The sequence below is a fragment of the Taudactylus pleione genome, unplaced genomic scaffold, assembly GCF_031769625.1.
Source record: "Taudactylus pleione unplaced genomic scaffold, aTauple2 ptg000407l, whole genome shotgun sequence".
NCBI lineage: Eukaryota > Metazoa > Chordata > Amphibia > Anura > Myobatrachidae > Taudactylus > Taudactylus pleione.
This window is the reverse complement of record NW_028284809.1, coordinates 1,487,548-1,505,080: the sequence shown is the minus strand read 5'-3', so window position 1 is coordinate 1,505,080 and position 17,533 is coordinate 1,487,548. Positions and strand designations below refer to the sequence as shown.

Below are 17,533 nucleotides of genomic sequence, written 5' to 3'. Positions count from 1 at the left end.
TAAAATGTGTCAGTGAGTAATGAGTACACCTGTGCACCTGCTGGGTGACCTGGGAAATGTGACCCGTGTGGGGTCCTGAGGACCGAGTTTGAGAACCTCTGCAATAGGGGATGATGGGTGTTGTTGTGGGCACATTACACAGAGGGGGACAAGCAGTGGGTTTACCAAGCTCCCTTCAAATATCACTGGAGAATGTTGAGATTCCTCCTTTCATTGGAACGCATGGTGGACAATATCTGTTTTATATAGTGTTACGCTTTGAAATGTTCTCACGAATAATGAGGACACATCGAATCCGGGGAGCGCCTATTAGGAGAATGATCCAATATTCAATTTCTACCATTCGGGGAAGATTAGCGAGATTTTTTTTTTAATTATTATTATTTCCTATTACCTATTATTGCGCTCTTGATTTACACATCTTTTAACTCATTTCTACATGCAACAGCAGCCAGCATTTACACTGCAGGTAACATACTGCCATGAATGTATTTGCACTCTTGCAGTGCAGCCTGGTTTGTCCAGTCAGCCTAATAATGTTAGTAATAAAAGTATTGGTCCTCTGGTCAAGAAAGCTTTAGATCTAGTTTAAAAGTGGAGGGTGCAATCATGTCCACATCTGTATAATAAGCGAAAAAGCTTATTATAGAAAATAAAAAAAGTTTCTGTCTGTCTTTTTGGATTACGTTTTTGCCTAGGTGTGAACTTCGTCAGGGCCACACACTGTCGCACAATCGCTAAAAATGGGGACACTCTTTAATTACACAGGTACCAGGGCTGGCTCCAGTGGAATTGGTCAGCTTGCCAAAAACCTGTGAGAATGCAACAAAAGTATCCTTTTCACCTCAGTCTGAGAAAACTTGAAGACTCATACAAATTCATATTAAATCCATAGCCTCTGTGCTTGCATGCAAAGGTGTAAAAAGGGGCGTAGAGAGCCGAGATGGGGAACAACGCCTCCTTAGAAATGAAAACATGCTGGGGCGGGGGGTGCTGTGAACCCCTCAGCCCAGCGCAAATCTAGGGGGAAAAGTGATCAGTGTGATCGCTATCCCCCCTGTACAGACAGAGGAGTAGAAATACCCCATTTAACACATTATTCCACACAATAGTAGTGCCCCTTATGCCTCCCCCCCAGAAACTCACCTCCCCATGCCCAGACAGCTGGTGTGGATTTGGAGCCAGGCCACCAGCTAATTACAGCTTCCGCATCGGAAGAGATGGAAAGACAGCACTGGCGCAATTTGAATCTGACAGCGGTCGCAAACAGATTGGAGCTCTTGGACCGGCAGCCAATCAGGAGCCACCACTGCTGATTGGCTGCCAGTGTGCAAATCCTGTGTACTCGTGACCGGCTGCGCTGACTGTCCATGACTGCCAGTGCGCCAGCTGTATTCAGCTGGCGAGCCGGCACCAAATCAACATTGCTGACACCCGGCACCCTCGACGGCCCTGACTGGAACGGCCCACCTTGTGTACATGACTGGGTGCAGGGGGAGCGGAGGGCCACAGAGGCAACTCGGGCACAATAGCAGCCCCACCGCTTATACCCACGGTAGTTATGCCATTATTTGCATGCATGTTAGCAAACGGGGGTCCTTTTTGGGATCAATGGAATGGGGTTATAGGCGAGGACAATGTGATCAAATAAAGGCTGCAGGTGTACCTCGGGGTACAGTCTTCAACCCGGGCAACGCAGGGTATCCCAGCTAGTTTTCTGTATTGAGGAAAGATCAAAATCAAGTTACAACATGGGCATGAATAAGTAGATTGTTGCTTTATATATTGAAAGTTTTAATGGATCAGAAGTGAGTAGTTTGCAAAACAAAAAATGAATGAATGAAATCTAGAACCATAGGAAGCCGCAGGTAGCATCTGGGTCCCACAATTGGTGAGCGGTAACATATAGATTTTATAAATGAGGTCTGGGGGATGTAAACCTGCCCACTCTGTACATATTCAGTATAGTTTTATAATACCACTCTATAGACTTTATCTCAGTGTAGGGGAGATATACCGAGCCCTGGGAGAAAAAAGAGGAAATGGAAATGTTGTACAAAGCAACAATTGGCTTTTGTCATTGATCTAGCACGGTCTATGAAATGACAGATGTTGATTAGTTGCAATGGGATACTTCTCCACCTTATCCCTCTCTCCAAGCCTTGATACATCTCCCGCTGTATCCATTGCGGTGCCACACTGCAATTTACCTATGACATCGTATGCTCCCATCAAGCTGTTATTTTACCTAATTTAATGCCAACAATGATTCCAATTTCTGTTTTAGATTATTTCATGTCCCTGGATATTATGCAGTGAATGTAAGATCCCTAACACTACACCGTAAAATAATCTATCATACTGCAAATTATTTTAAAGTATGACATTTAGGAAAGATCATTAAGCATTATGTCTAATCAATCTATAACTTATCTAAGTTACGAATTACTTTTTGTTCCCTTAAAATGGTTATTGATATACGGTAAGTGGCGTGTTTATCTCCTGAAGCCTCACTTTCCATCAGGAGAGGGGATCCAAACCTCATCCTTTGGTACAAATGTTGTACTCAACACAATCCCAAACTTCTCTCTAAGCAGATCAGGAATTTCTTCCTCTGTGAGTTCTCGAGTGGTCTTCACACTGCCACCGTCCTTGGTATACTCTGTGGTGATCATCCTAAGCCCCATGTAGGTCCATCTGCCACCCGGTAGTTGTAGAGTACAGAGCGTTTCGCAGACAAAGGGAGCCCTTGGTGAGGTCTGGTGAAATTCAGACACATCCCTGAAGTCCTCAAATTTCCTCTCTAAAGCCAACGTCACAAAGCCACCGCCTGCCCTCCAACTCCACAATCAGTATCGTGGTCAAGTGGAGGTCCGCACATACCAGTGACTGGGTCCCTGGTTCTGGCTAATAGCACCAACGGCTGGTACCCCAGCTCTTGTAACACCCACAAGAAGAGTCCGTTGTTCTCATAACAAAAGCCTCCACGTTTTTTCAGAACTATTTTTTGATAAATCAATAAAGTGTCCAGGATAATTTTCTCCCCAATGTGTATACTGAGGCCCTCGAACGGTGCAGAGAACACGTGATGGTGATGCAACTCCCGTAGCGATGAAAGGGACGGAGTGGCGGAATCTGGTGTAAATTCTGTTATTCCAATCCGCTGGAGATAGCGGTTCAAATCCATCTTGCACCTGTCCTGAAATTCAATATATAATAATCATAAGATTGTATATTCTGCATTTTTCACTATTTTCTAAGCGTAAAGCAAAAGTTGCATTAATATATAAATAACAAAATGGGACCAATGCTGGACATGCGTCTCTCTGCTTTAGTGTATCTTGTGTGACCATCTGCTGGCAATGTACTGTGTGCATCTCCTAACACATTTCCACGTGTGACAGCAGGGAAGAAATGGGGCGTTCTCATGTATGTAAAGTTAACATAGGGCGCGTCGAAGCATTTTGCCATATGCAGAATTGGATGGAAGTGCCAGTTGCTTGGCATATGTGCTGCACCAAGTATAGGGTGGTGCAAAAGAGCCCAAACCAAACCTATGGATAGGGGGTGAGTGTACGGCAGAGATGGGGACCACGCCATCGACGTGCCCACGGAGCACTTGAATCATCCGTAGTTGCTCAATGTTGTGTACACACAGCCCAGACATATGAGCAGCTGCTAAACGTGGGATCCAGCCACAACGTTTATACAACCCTGGATCACGCCCAGGATACGTCAGTCTAGTGTCAGGAGCTCTATAAAGCACTCCCAATGCAAATCTGAGAAATGTACTATAAAAAACACCGTTCTGTTTGTGACCCCTTATTTGGATGTGTGTATGTTCAGCCATAGTAAAGGCGGGTATCCACTACTAGATATACAAACGAGAGCACGATTATGACATTGCAATCATGCTCTCGTTTTCATATCTAGTGATGTGGCCACACTGAACGTTCAGTCTAGGCAGATCAAGACACGGACCTCTCTGCAACACACAGGAAGGGAAACAACAGTCACAGCCTGATGACGCTGGACACTCCCATGTTGTGACTGTCCAGCGTCATCAGCCTGTGACTGTTTCCTTTCCCGTGTATTGCAGAGAGGTCCGGCGGCAGCAAGAGAACGGTAGGTGCTCTCTGCTCTCTATTGCTCCCCGTACTGGATCGTCAGGTTGACCAGCATGTACGGGCGATGATAGATGGCAAAAACGACCAGCGGGCACGCGCATCGCTGCTCGTTTTTGTCATTTGCATGCCCGATTTACGGGCGATTGCACGATAACAGTGTCGTTATCGTGCAATTGCCCGTCAAAATCGCCTAGTGGATATCCGCATTAAGGCACCCTAACAGTCCAGGTTTTAAGGAAAGGATATCCATGCTTAAGCACAAGTGACTTAATACATCAGTCAGTTTGATTATACCATCTGTGCCAAGCATGGATATCTATAAGACCTGGACTGTTGGGGTGCCTTAAGTACAAAGTTTGGGTACCACTGTGATATATGTTATATATATCCGATGTAATAGCAGACAATGATCTCAACTCACCTTCCCGATGATGGGGTGTGTGCTGTGTGCTGCAGTCACTGGGTGCTGGGAACCCAAAGCTACAAATTCCACCCAGCAGTTTTCAGGTAAAGAGCCCTGTGCATAACTCATTTACATCCAGGTCACATATAGGCTAGTACCTGAGGAGTGCATTTCGCAAACTGCACAAAAACGTGTTCATACACAGCACATGGTAAATGGAATAATTTATAATAATTTGTCACTTGTCATGAAATTATTCATATAGGAGCTGGATCATAGATGGGAGCAAAGAAATGAGCACATTTTCAAGCCAATGTTGTGCTGCAGGTGTGGCAGATTTAAAAAGTTCTGAGACATATAGATTTGGGAAGGGTCCACGGAGCCATACAAACTGCAATTACTCCTATAATCATGGACTGTACTATATATGATTATTATTAGTAGGAGCAATCTATATAATAAGCGAGAAACTGTGTTTAAGTCTGTTTGTCCTTTATGCATGGCCAAATTGGGCATGGTGGTGTAGTTTGAACAGGATTAGGTTTCTGGCTATATTTGAAGCTTGTCAGAGGGCAATGGAGGTCTATATGGTGCCCATGTTGAAATTTTGGTTTAAGCAAGTTCTCTCAGGGGGGCAGATGTATGAAGCTCTGGAAAGTGATAAAGTAGAGAGTCATAAACGACCAACCAATCAGCTCGCAACTGTCATTTTTCAAACACAGCCTGTAACATGACAGTTAGGAGCTGATTGGTTGGTGGTTAATCACTCTGCACTTTATCACTTTCCAGAGCTTCTTACATCTGGCCTAGGATGTCTTCCAGTGCCTAAAACTGACCTGAAGGCAAATGCTTATATGTCAGAAGATCAACTGTCACACTGCAACTGCACTGACAGTTACTAACTTCCTCCAAGCACATATCCATATGCCACGCTCTCCCAGTTTGGTCTGCAATGTAAAAAAAAAAATGAAGGCTGCAGATGTACTTCAAGGTCCATTCTTCATCCGGGGCAACGTCGGGTGTCACAGCTAGTAGTATATAATTATAGTGCTCAAATTACATAATTTCCAGAATAATGCTGAAGGGAGAAGGCCCTGCTGACTATATAATAATATAACTCATAGTATAATGACAAGTAATTTGCCTCTTTATTTAAGACCTTTTACAGATATTTACTGCAAGTTTGGTATTTTTTTGTTGACATTCATCATGTTGACGCTGATGAATGTCAACATGATTAGCATGTCAATGAAACTGTGTACCGGCGTTGCAGCAGGTTTACTTTCCTGGTACCTGGTAGCGGCTCCAGCAATGCAGCAGTGTCTGCTGGGTACGGCAGTCAGCTGATGCAGCGGTACAGAGTACGCTACCCCTATTCCTAATCCTCACATCCCGCAACCTAACCTTTACCCTCTCCTCCCACAGCCTAACCCATACTTGCCGACATTTTGGCTGCCTCTTTGGGGAGAAGGCAGCTAGGTCGGCACTGCAGGAAATTGAGGAGTGGCAGAGGTGGGTCGGTATGCGGCCATGATGACCCGATTGCATCATAATAGCCCCGGCATTGTTCTTGCGTCATTGGTCACCTGTGCCCCCCACTTCACCCAGAAAGTGGGCGGCCGCGGCCAGTTGGCCCCAGCCTCTGGGAGACTTGCCCACCTTTACAGGCAGTCGGGAGTGCCACATGATTTTTGGGAGCCAGGTGGGTAGGCAAGTATGGCCTAATCCAGTGGTTTGCAAACTGTGTGCCGCGGCACCCTGGGGTGCCTTTGGACACTTGCAGGGGTGCCTCAGGTTGGTGGCTCAGCACCAAATCAAATTCTTTATGGTCAATGTAATGTAAATATGTGGGCAAGCAGAAGCACAATCCTGTCCACCACTACTGTATACAGTATAACCAAACCTAAGGATGACAGGTCAGCACAGTTGACTTCACTGAACTACTTCACTACATTGTTTTCTGAATTTCTCAATAACAAACTTTTGGCTTAGGGGAGCCATGAAAACAATACTCATACTCGAGGGCGCCGTGATTCAAAAAAGTTTGGGAACCAATGGCCTAATCCATACCCTCCCTTCCAGCAGCCTAACCCTAACGCTCCGCTCCCACACCCTAATGTAGTCTGGAAGCCGACGGTCTAAATGCCGACCGCCGGCTTCCAGACTTTATAATCCCGGTGTGGTACTAATGACAGGCGTCGAAAAATCGACGCCTGTCGTTAACCATATGCTGGAAGACCGACGCCCGGCATACCGAATGAAGGTAAGCCAGGCGCCAGGTGCGGACAGTTGCGGGGGGGAGGGTTAGGTTTAGGGCTCCCGGGGGGTCTTAGCACCCCCCCTGGGAGAGTTAGGTTTAGGCTAGGGGAAGAGGGGGTTAGGTTTAGGCACTTAGAGGGGGAGGTTAGGCTTAGGCACCCCTAAGGGAGGGTTAGGGGGGGGAATTAGGTTAGCGCTACTAACCTTAGGGACGATCGGGATCTTCACCCTTGTCGAGCTGCCGCTGTCAGGATTTGAACCGCCGGCCGTGAGGTAATATCTACTACACCCGTCAACATTTCTCATGTCACCATGACAGCATTCTTAACTGTCGACATTTTGATGCTGACTTTGTCAACATTTTGAAAGTCAGCATGGTGATGCATCCCAGTCACTGCAGCTCAGCTCTGTCTAACCAGGATATTACCCCACTGTATTGTGTAGAACTTAGCAGAACACTTTCCATGTGCATGTCGGCAGATTCCATACATGTAGTTAAAAAGAAATCGGAACACTTAACATTCACGTGTATGCTCTGCGTATGCTGGTCTGTGTCTCCGGCTCCCTCCTGTGTATAACATACATTAGTCCTTCTGCTGTACTGTGGAACCACACATCCCAGCAAACCCTGTCAGGCAATACATGCGGGGACTCGTGGTTTTATCTCATCAGCAGGCCGATATGTGGATGTTGTGACATAGAGATAACATGTGCCTCATGTACAGCTGCTGGGTTAACGTGCAAAACTTCTCACACTGTATATTGGGTAAAATGTAACCAGACACTCCGTGACCCTTTCTACATAGCACGGAATGTTCTGCACCTGAACTTCCCACTTACTTTACTGTCTATCGCCTTTACCTGGGCTGAATTAATTAATTGTTTTTTTAATAAACCTCCTTTTTATAAGTTAATGCAGTACAGGCAATGGCAATCCCTGGTATGTTCAGGAGCACTCTGAGGGGAATTCAATATGAAACGTAAACTTCACTGTCGAAGTTTACGTTTCATATCGGAGCTTTTACCTGGGATAAAGTATCGGGCGCGCGCGCGCTTATCCCCGTATTCAACGAAAACGGGAGTCTGCGAAGTGGGATTTGCGTAAAGTTACGAAATTTTCCTTAAAAAAATTGTAGGACCCCCCTAAAGTTGTAAAAACATGGGAGATCACTATGGGTACCCCCGTTTTAGCCTGTAAATGAAAGTCGGGATTTAAATAGCCGCAGCAGGTGTTTTTTCCCGACATTGAAGAAGTGTTGCAGAAGAGCACTTAGGTTATTTTTTTCGTTTTTTTAAGTGGTCCCATCAAATTTGGGGTACATGAAAATGGGTACTAGCATATTTTTATGTCCCTAAAGTAAGTTTTGAAAAATTCTGCAACTATGCACCTGCCGCTAATAATCTATTCTAGAATACACCTGCCGCTAATAATCTATTCTAGAAAACACCTGCCGCTAATAATCTATTCTAGAATACACCTGCCGCATACTTGCAGAATAGCCCTGAACCTATTTCCCTATTTTTAAACACTTTTTTCCCATTTTTTTTTTTTTTCACCCCAATTTTTAAATTCATTTTTTGGGGTGTCCCTATTTTTTTTTTTTACAGTTATTTTTAAAATGTCATTCCCAGGGGTGCAGGCTATTTTTTTAAGCCTGCACCCCTAAACCCCAATTCTGCACTTTTTTTCTCCACCTATTCAGTGGTGAAAAGTTATCCCTGTTTTTTTTCAAAGACTTTTCGAAGCTGCGAAAAGTCTTTGAAATTGAATACAGTGTAAAACTAAAACCTGCGATAATGACGTCATAGGTGCGATATTAACGCAAAAACTGAGTTTTCGCACCCATATTGAATTCCCCTATATGTATTGTACGAGCTTTTGCTACTGTAATTCCAAAATGAAAGCTGAAATCATAACATTAAACCCTGATCTATATCATATACTGTCCCAGTGTCTGTGTGGCACCCTCAGTCACTGTGATGTCACTGATCTATGTCATATAGTGCCCTGGCGTCTATGTGACACCCTCAGTCACTAACCTATGTCACGTACTACCCTTGTGTCTGTGTGACAGTCTCAGTCACTGATCTATGTCACATACTGCCCAAGTGTCTGTGTGACACTGTGATGTGTGATGTCACTGATCTATGTCACGTACTACGCTGGTGTCTGTGTGACACCCTCAGTCACTGTGATGTCACTGATCTATGTCACATACTGCCCTGGTGTCTGTGTGACACTGTGATATCACAGATCTATGTAATGTACTACCCTGGTGTCTGTATGACACCGTCAGTCACTGTGATGTCACTGATCTATGTCACATACTGCCCTGGTGTCTGTGTGACACTGTGATGTCACTGATCTATGTAATGTACTACCCTGGTGTTTGTGTGACATCCTCAGTCACTGTGATGTCACTGATCTATGTCACATACTGTTCTGGTGTCTGTGTGACACTGTGATGTCACTGATCTATGTCATGTACTACCCTGGTGTCTGTGTGACACCCTCAGTCACTGTGATGTCACTGATCTATGTCACATACTGCCCTGGTGTCTGTGTGACACTGTGATGTCACTGATCTATGTAATGTACTACCCTGGTATCTGTGTGACACCCTCAGTCACTGTGACATCACTGATCTATGTAATGTACTGCCCTGGTATCTGTGATGCCTTCAGTCACGGTGATGTCACTGATCTATGTCACGTACTACCTTGGTGTCTGTGTGACACTGTCAGTCACCTTGATATCACTGATCTATGTAATGTACTACCCTGGTGTCTGTGTGACACCCTCAGTCACTGTGATGTCACTGATCTATGTCATGTACTACCTTGGTGTCTGTGTGACACCCTCAGTCACTGTGACATCACTGATCTATGTAATGTACTTCCCTGATATCTGTGATGCCCTCAGTCACTGTGATGTCACTGATCTATGTCACGTACTATCCTGGTGTCTGTGTGACACTGTGATGTCACTGATCTATGTCATGTACTGCCCTAGTATCTATGTGATGCCCTCTGTCACTGTGATGTCACTGATCTATGTCACGTACTGCCCTGGTGTCTGTGTGATACCCTCAGTCACTGTGATGTCACTGATCTATGTCACATACTGCCCTGGTGTCTGTGTGACACTGTGATGTCACTGATCTATGTAATGTACTACCCTGGTATCTGTGTGACACCCTCAGTCACTGTGACATCACTGATCTATGTAATGTACTGCCCTGGTATCTGTGATGCCTTCAGTCACGGTGATGTCACTGATCTATGTCACGTACTACCTTGGTGTCTGTGTGACACTGTCAGTCACCTTGATATCACTGATCTATGTAATGTACTACCCTGGTGTCTGTGTGACACCCTCAGTCACTGTGATGTCACTGATCTATGTCATGTACTACCTTGGTGTCTGTGTGACACCCTCAGTCACTGTGACATCACTGATCTATGTAATCTACTTCCCTGATATCTGTGATGCCCTCAGTCACTGTGATGTCACTGATCTATGTCACGTACTATCCTGGTGTCTGTGTGACACTGTGATGTCACTGATCTATGTCATGTACTGCCCTAGTATCTATGTGATGCCCTCTGTCACTGTGATGTCACTGATCTATGTCACGTACTGCCCTGGTGTCTGTGTGATACCCTCAGTCACTGTGATGTCACTGATCTATGTCACATACTGCCCTGGTGTCTGTGTGACACTGTGATGTCACTGATCTATGTAATGTACTACCCTGGTATCTGTGTGACACCCTCAGTCACTGTGACATCACTGATCTATGTAATGTACTGCCCTGGTATCTGTGATGCCTTCAGTCACGGTGATGTCACTGATCTATGTCACGTACTACCTTGGTGTCTGTGTGACACTGTCAGTCACCTTGATATCACTGATCTATGTAATGTACTACCCTGGTGTCTGTGTGACACCCTCAGTCACTGTGATGTCACTGATCTATGTCATGTACTACCTTGGTGTCTGTGTGACACCCTCAGTCACTGTGACATCACTGATCTATGTAATGTACTTCCCTGATATCTGTGATGCCCTCAGTCACTGTGATGTCACTGATCTATGTCACGTACTATCCTGGTGTCTGTGTGACACTGTGATGTCACTGATCTATGTCATGTACTGCCCTAGTATCTATGTGATGCCCTCTGTCACTGTGATGTCACTGATCTATGTCACGTACTGCCCTGGTGTCTGTGTGATACCCTCAGTCACTGTGATGTCACTGATCTATGTCACATACTGCCCTGGTGTCTGTGTGACACTGTGATGTCACTGATCTATGTAATGTACTACCCTGGTATCTGTGTGACACCCTCAGTCACTGTGACATCACTGATCTATGTAATGTACTGCCCTGGTATCTGTGATGCCTTCAGTCACGGTGATGTCACTGATCTATGTCACGTACTACCTTGGTGTCTGAGTGACACTGTCAGTCACCTTGATATCACTGATCTATGTAATGTACTACCCTGGTGTCTGTGTGACACCCTCAGTCACTGTGATGTCACTGATCTATGTCATGTACTACCTTGGTGTCTGTGTGACACCCTCAGTCACTGTGACATCACTGATCTATGTAATGTACTTCCCTGATATCTGTGATGCCCTCAGTCACTGTGATGTCACTGATCTATGTCACGTACTATCCTGGTGTCTGTGTGACACTGTGATGTCACTGATCTATGTCATGTACTGCCCTAGTATCTATGTGATGCCCTCTGTCACTGTGATGTCACTGATCTATGTCACGTACTGCCCTGGTGTCTGTGTGATACCCTCAGTCACTGTGATGTCACTGATCTATGTCACGTACTACCTTGGTGTCTGTGTGACACTGTCAGTCACCTTGATATCACTGATCTATGTAATGTACTACCCTGGTGTCTGTGTGACACCCTCAGTCACTGTGATGTCACTGATCTATGTCATGTACTACCTTGGTGTCTGTGTGACACCCTCAGTCACTGTGACATCACTGATCTATGTAATGTACTTCCCTGATATCTGTGATGCCCTCAGTCACTGTGATGTCACTGATCTATGTCACGTACTATCCTGGTGTCTGTGTGACACTGTGATGTCACTGATCTATGTCATGTACTGCCCTAGTATCTATGTGATGCCCTCTGTCACTGTGATGTCACTGATCTATGTCACGTACTGCCCTGGTGTCTGTGTGATACCCTCAGTCACTGTGATGTCACTGATCTATGTCATGTACTGCCCTAGTATCTATGTGATGCCCTCTGTCACTGTGATGTCACTGATCTATGTCACGTACTGCCCTGGTGTCTGTGTGATACCCTCAGTCACTGTGATGTCACTGATCTATGTCACGTACTACCTTGGTGTCTGTGTGACACTGTCAGTCACCTTGATATCACTGATCTATGTAATGTACTACCCTGGTGTCTGTGTGACACCCTCAGTCACTGTGATGTCACTGATCTATGTCATGTACTACCTTGGTGTCTGTGTGACACCCTCAGTCACTGTGACATCACTGATCTATGTAATGTACTTCCCTGATATCTGTGATGCCCTCAGTCACTGTGATGTCACTGATCTATGTCACGTACTATCCTGGTGTCTGTGTGACACTGTGATGTCACTGATCTATGTCATGTACTGCCCTAGTATCTATGTGATGCCCTCTGTCACTGTGATGTCACTGATCTATGTCACGTACTGCCCTGGTGTCTGTGTGATACCCTCAGTCACTGTGATGTCACTGATCTATGTCATGTACTGCCCTAGTATCTATGTGATGCCCTCTGTCACTGTGATGTCACTGATCTATGTCACGTACTGCCCTGGTGTCTGTGTGACACTGTGATGTCACTGATCTATGTAATGTACTACCCTGGTATCTGTGTGACACCCTCAGTCACTGTGACATCACTGATCTATGTAATGTACTGCCCTGGTATCTGTGATGCCTTCAGTCACGGTGATGTCACTGATCTATGTCACGTACTACCTTGGTGTCTGTGTGACACTGTCAGTCACCTTGATATCACTGATCTATGTAATGTACTACCCTGGTGTCTGTGTGACACCCTCAGTCACTGTGATGTCACTGATCTATGTCATGTACTACCTTGGTGTCTGTGTGACACCCTCAGTCACTGTGACATCACTGATCTATGTAATGTACTTCCCTGATATCTGTGATGCCCTCAGTCACTGTGATGTCACTGATCTATGTCATGTACTGCCCTAGTATCTATGTGATGCCCTCTGTCACTGTGATGTCACTGATCTATGTCACGTACTGCCCTGGTGTCTGTGTGATACCCTCAGTCACTGTGATGTCCCTGATCTAGGTCTGTGTGACACCACTAATCTATGTCGCATCCTGCAGAGTCTTATTGGCAGCTAGAGAGTTGCTATGAGCTGTGATCATTTGGAAGAGCCTTTATGAAATCCTGGTGAATTGTAGTGTATTAGGGATGGCCATCGATGGATTCCTCCCGATGGTAAAGAGTTTTACTGTTGATAGGGGATATCCAACGGCAAAATGCCATGGTTTTTAAGTACTGCACCTGCGTGGCCATATTCCCCATTCCTTTCCACATGCGCAGACTCAAACCATTGATAGTTTTACTATTGATAGTTAAACCAATGATCATGTATGATTACCCTGTCCGTCTCTACACTGAATTAATGAGTGATTAGAAAAGGACTGGTAGAAAAAAGAGGCTGGGTGCACACTGGCTGCTGTTTGTGTTCCTAAGTTCCAGTCTACAAGAAGCAGATAAGTACATGATCCTTTGATAACCACACATGGGATCACTGGCAGCCATCTTTGCTATATATGTACAACTTATTTTAACAATGTTTCAATGTACTTCTCAGTTTATTCAGGGTAACAATAAAGTATAAAGCATAACACTAACCTTATAAGTGCTCCCCTTAACCACTCTGTGTGTGCGCCATCCGGTTTGTGGGCCTGATTCAGAGTTGGGAATAGAGTGAGATCTCTCTCTCAGCTGATCATCTTGGTGACACCATGCTGCACTGCAGGGGGGGCAGATTTAATATGTGCAGAGAGATTTAGATTTGGGAGTGAGGTGTCCAAACTGACATCTAAATTGTAGAGTAATAATAAAGCTGTGCAGTATTTGTGGGCTACATGTAAAAGCAGCCAGTATTTACCCTACATGCAAAATAAAATATATGTATTTACACCCCTTGCATTGCAACATGGTTTGCCCAGGTACACAGTTAAGTGCTATCTCTCTCTCTATTCCCAACTCTGAATCAAGCCCTGTGTCTCACCGGTGCCGTTCTATTACCATAGAAACCTCCAGCATGTATACAAACTGTGCGGAATCCAGGATATTAATAAATCAATAAAACAATAGAATTACATTAATGACATAGCAAATCGCACCGGCTTATTAACTGACAAATACTCAGTACCATGATTATATGGAATCATGTGCTTATCTACAAGTTATCATAAAATTAAATTGATAGTGTGATCTACATAAATAATGGGTGTTCTATCCATGTCGGTGTTACGGGTGTCGGCATTTTGTTGCCGATATTATGTCCTCCGGGATTTAGTCAGGTGGGTTTTCGACTACATCCCTAATAACTGCCATCATCTATTACAGCATAGAGATAACATAGCAGCAGCAAAATACACATTTAATAACCTGCGTAATCGATCTATAATAAGATTAAAAATTTATGTATAAACTTGTAGCGTTCCCGCTTGGCTGTTTTAGCGCTCTGCCCCTTTGGAAGGCACCCCACTAAAAAACAGCCTGCGGGGGCTGTCCCCATCTGCCGGCCACAGTGTCCCGCGGGTGGGTAAAACTGCGGGCAGCGATCACCGCCGGTGAGTCGGTTCTAGGCACACGCGTCTGGCATCAACTCACAGAGAAGGGAGTGTTTGGGGGCAGCCCGGAATGTCTGTAAGTGCTGGGCACGCTCCCCCAAGAGTGATGAAAAGGGAACGCGTCTTAAAGACACGCCCCTTTTCTCATGGTCATGCCCCCTTTTTCAACCGCGCACGCGAGCTGGAGTGCCCTTTCTCTAGAGTGAATACTAAACCTGTCATGTAAAACACTGTAAGCCAGACATCCCTTAGGGGTCATTTTCTCCAATAAGAAGATACACTTTAATTTTAAACATGGGCGAATCATCACCTTAAATACCTGGGGGGCTATATGACCATTATTCCGCCAATTACACTCACTTATTCTGCACCATCACACCTGAGCTCTCCTAATGTTCCTCGGTCAGAGACAATATTTTGAGATGCCCATTGGAGCTGAGAAACATGTAGAATGAAAAGCTCAGACAGTTTTTTTTAGCTGAAGGGAACTCTTCCAAGGGGGTGGAAGGGGCTCTAGTGAGCCTAAAGGGGCAGTGTAGTGATCGGGCCACCAGAGGGAGCTGAAGAGTATTACTGATGCCAGGACAGCCTGCTGGGCCTGTGAGCTTCCTGGAGTACCACTGCCCTCAGATCTTTTGGTGCAAATACTTTGGAATGAAGAGTTTGATGGGGAATCTGTGTCTGGGCTTAATGGAGTTATGAGAAAAGAGTCCCAGATATCTCTACAATTTTGGTTGTGTGGATTATGGATTAAGGAAGTAAATTGCTAGGGTACAAAACATGCATCTGCCTTTACGTTCCTTGTCCCCAGGTCATTAAATAGTAATGGACTTAGGACCTGGTTCCCAGATATACAGTTTGCTGTGTACAGCAGCTATGTCTTTGGAGGTATCTACTGTATGCATATATGCTACAGCTGCAGGGGGCGTCTGAAAAGATGTCTCCAACCAGCATCTGAGATCCGATGCCTGTGTCCAAAGATGTTTCCAGTATCAACCATGTGAGTAAGCCTAAGATTACTAACAATGACCACTGGTACTGCTCAGCCGTGGCCAGGAAATCCCGCTACCTGGCCACAGGGGGCAGTGCAAGCAATCTCACAGGACCTGTTCTGTACATGTACAGAACAGGACCTGCACATACACGGCCCCCTGCCATCGGACATCTCTGAATCACGTCCTTAAATCAGAAAAAACATAAAGACCCTTGACCTGGTCTTGGATTAAGGGGTCTATTTATCATTCTATATTGCGGTTATGTCCCCCAAAAACACGTTTTCTGGGTTAACCGCAAATATTTAGTATGCCCCGAATGTATTAAGGGGGGACCGCAGCAGTTCTCACCGATGCCGGCTGCGATCGCTCCATTCCTGCTGGCAGCCGCATCCCCCATAGGTTTATTTGCATTCCCGATATTGGCTCCCGCAGCTAATGCCATCTGAAGATGGCATTATCCGCATTAGCCTACGGGCTACACACCACATAGTCAGCCGGCGTAGGGTCCCTCCAGAACCCTCCCCCGGCAATGGCTGCCGCACATGTGCAGTCAGCGGGGCTGCGCATGTCCGGCAGCTCACCGGCACATCGCAGGAACAGGCCCCTTCCCTACATGCCAGATAATACATCCCGGCGTTATGAATGCATCTTGGAATGTGATCATGGGCGGTAATGACATGCCCAGATCGCATTGCAAGTGCGGTCATTGATAAATGGGGACCTTTGGCTGATTTGAGATACAAGATATTTTTATGATCAGTGAATATAGTGACCACACGCTTTTAACCAATGACACCAATCTTCTAACACCCATTTCCAGGGAGTTACCATGGGGGAGGTTATCCCTTCTCCAGCGGCACCCCCGCTTCCTGTATGTATCGCATCTCCTCACTTTTGTATGGTGAGTGCGATTCATAGAAGAACGGAAAGATCAGCTTTTCGTTCCTACGCTGCATACAGATTCACCATCTAAGGATGGCGTAATATGTACAGAGAAACAAGCAGAGCAGGGAAGCTGTGTACTTCTCTGCCTGGCACTGGCTCTGCCCCCTTTTGCCCAGCGTCCTTTGCAGCAGGTCGACCTGCTGCTATCAGACACTGGGGCATGCGCAGTGAGAATACAGACATATCACGTCAAAATATGTCTGACTTCTCGCTGATCGTGGAGGGGCCGGACACTGTCCAAAGACGCCGGACAGGTAAGTGTACATGAGTGGCTACTAAACATCACTATATATCGCATCAATCCATCCCTGGTCCCCTGTCCATCCCCACACGCTCATGTTCCCAGGACCACTCACCCACTTCTCACCCTCCTCGTTGCTCCAACGTTGCTCCTCAGAGCCATGTGATGGTGATCTACGTGGAGCCAAGGATGGGATGGCTGCTCTGTAATGCTATGCTGAACTGGTGTGGGGTTAATGTGATATGGGGAAATGGTGGTTGTAAAGTAATTTATCCACTTACAGCACTGATTATAGTATTGTGAATCCAGAAGGCAGCATCTTCTGACCACACTCAACTTCAACAATGGGAAATTGATACTTTTAAAACCATAAAAATGCATTTTCCCTGCTCATAGCTTCAGTTACTGCCAACCCGAGATGACAATAGCAATAGTAGAACAGCCGTCAGTACACGTACGTACCACTGGTATTCTCTTTAAATAGCATTCCCCATGCTTTTCCTATCTTTGGAGAAACTATCACCAACTGCATCTGTTTAGATCACCCAGTTTGTTGTCTCACCCAAGATTTGCTGTATTGTGGAGTGTTACTGCGCCTTCTCCATACTGTCCCCATAAGTGCAGCATTCCACTTTACCAAGATGTTATCTAAAAGTCCCTTTTAAGATGATATA

At 45.5% G+C, this 17,533-nt stretch overlaps 1 pseudogene; it reads right to left on the bottom strand.

Moving 5' to 3' along the window:
- Nucleotides 1-2,510: 2,510 nt before the first annotated feature.
- Nucleotides 2,511-3,199, bottom strand: LOC148506364 (arylamine N-acetyltransferase, pineal gland isozyme NAT-3-like; annotated as a pseudogene).
- Nucleotides 3,200-17,533: the final 14,334 nt, after the last annotated feature.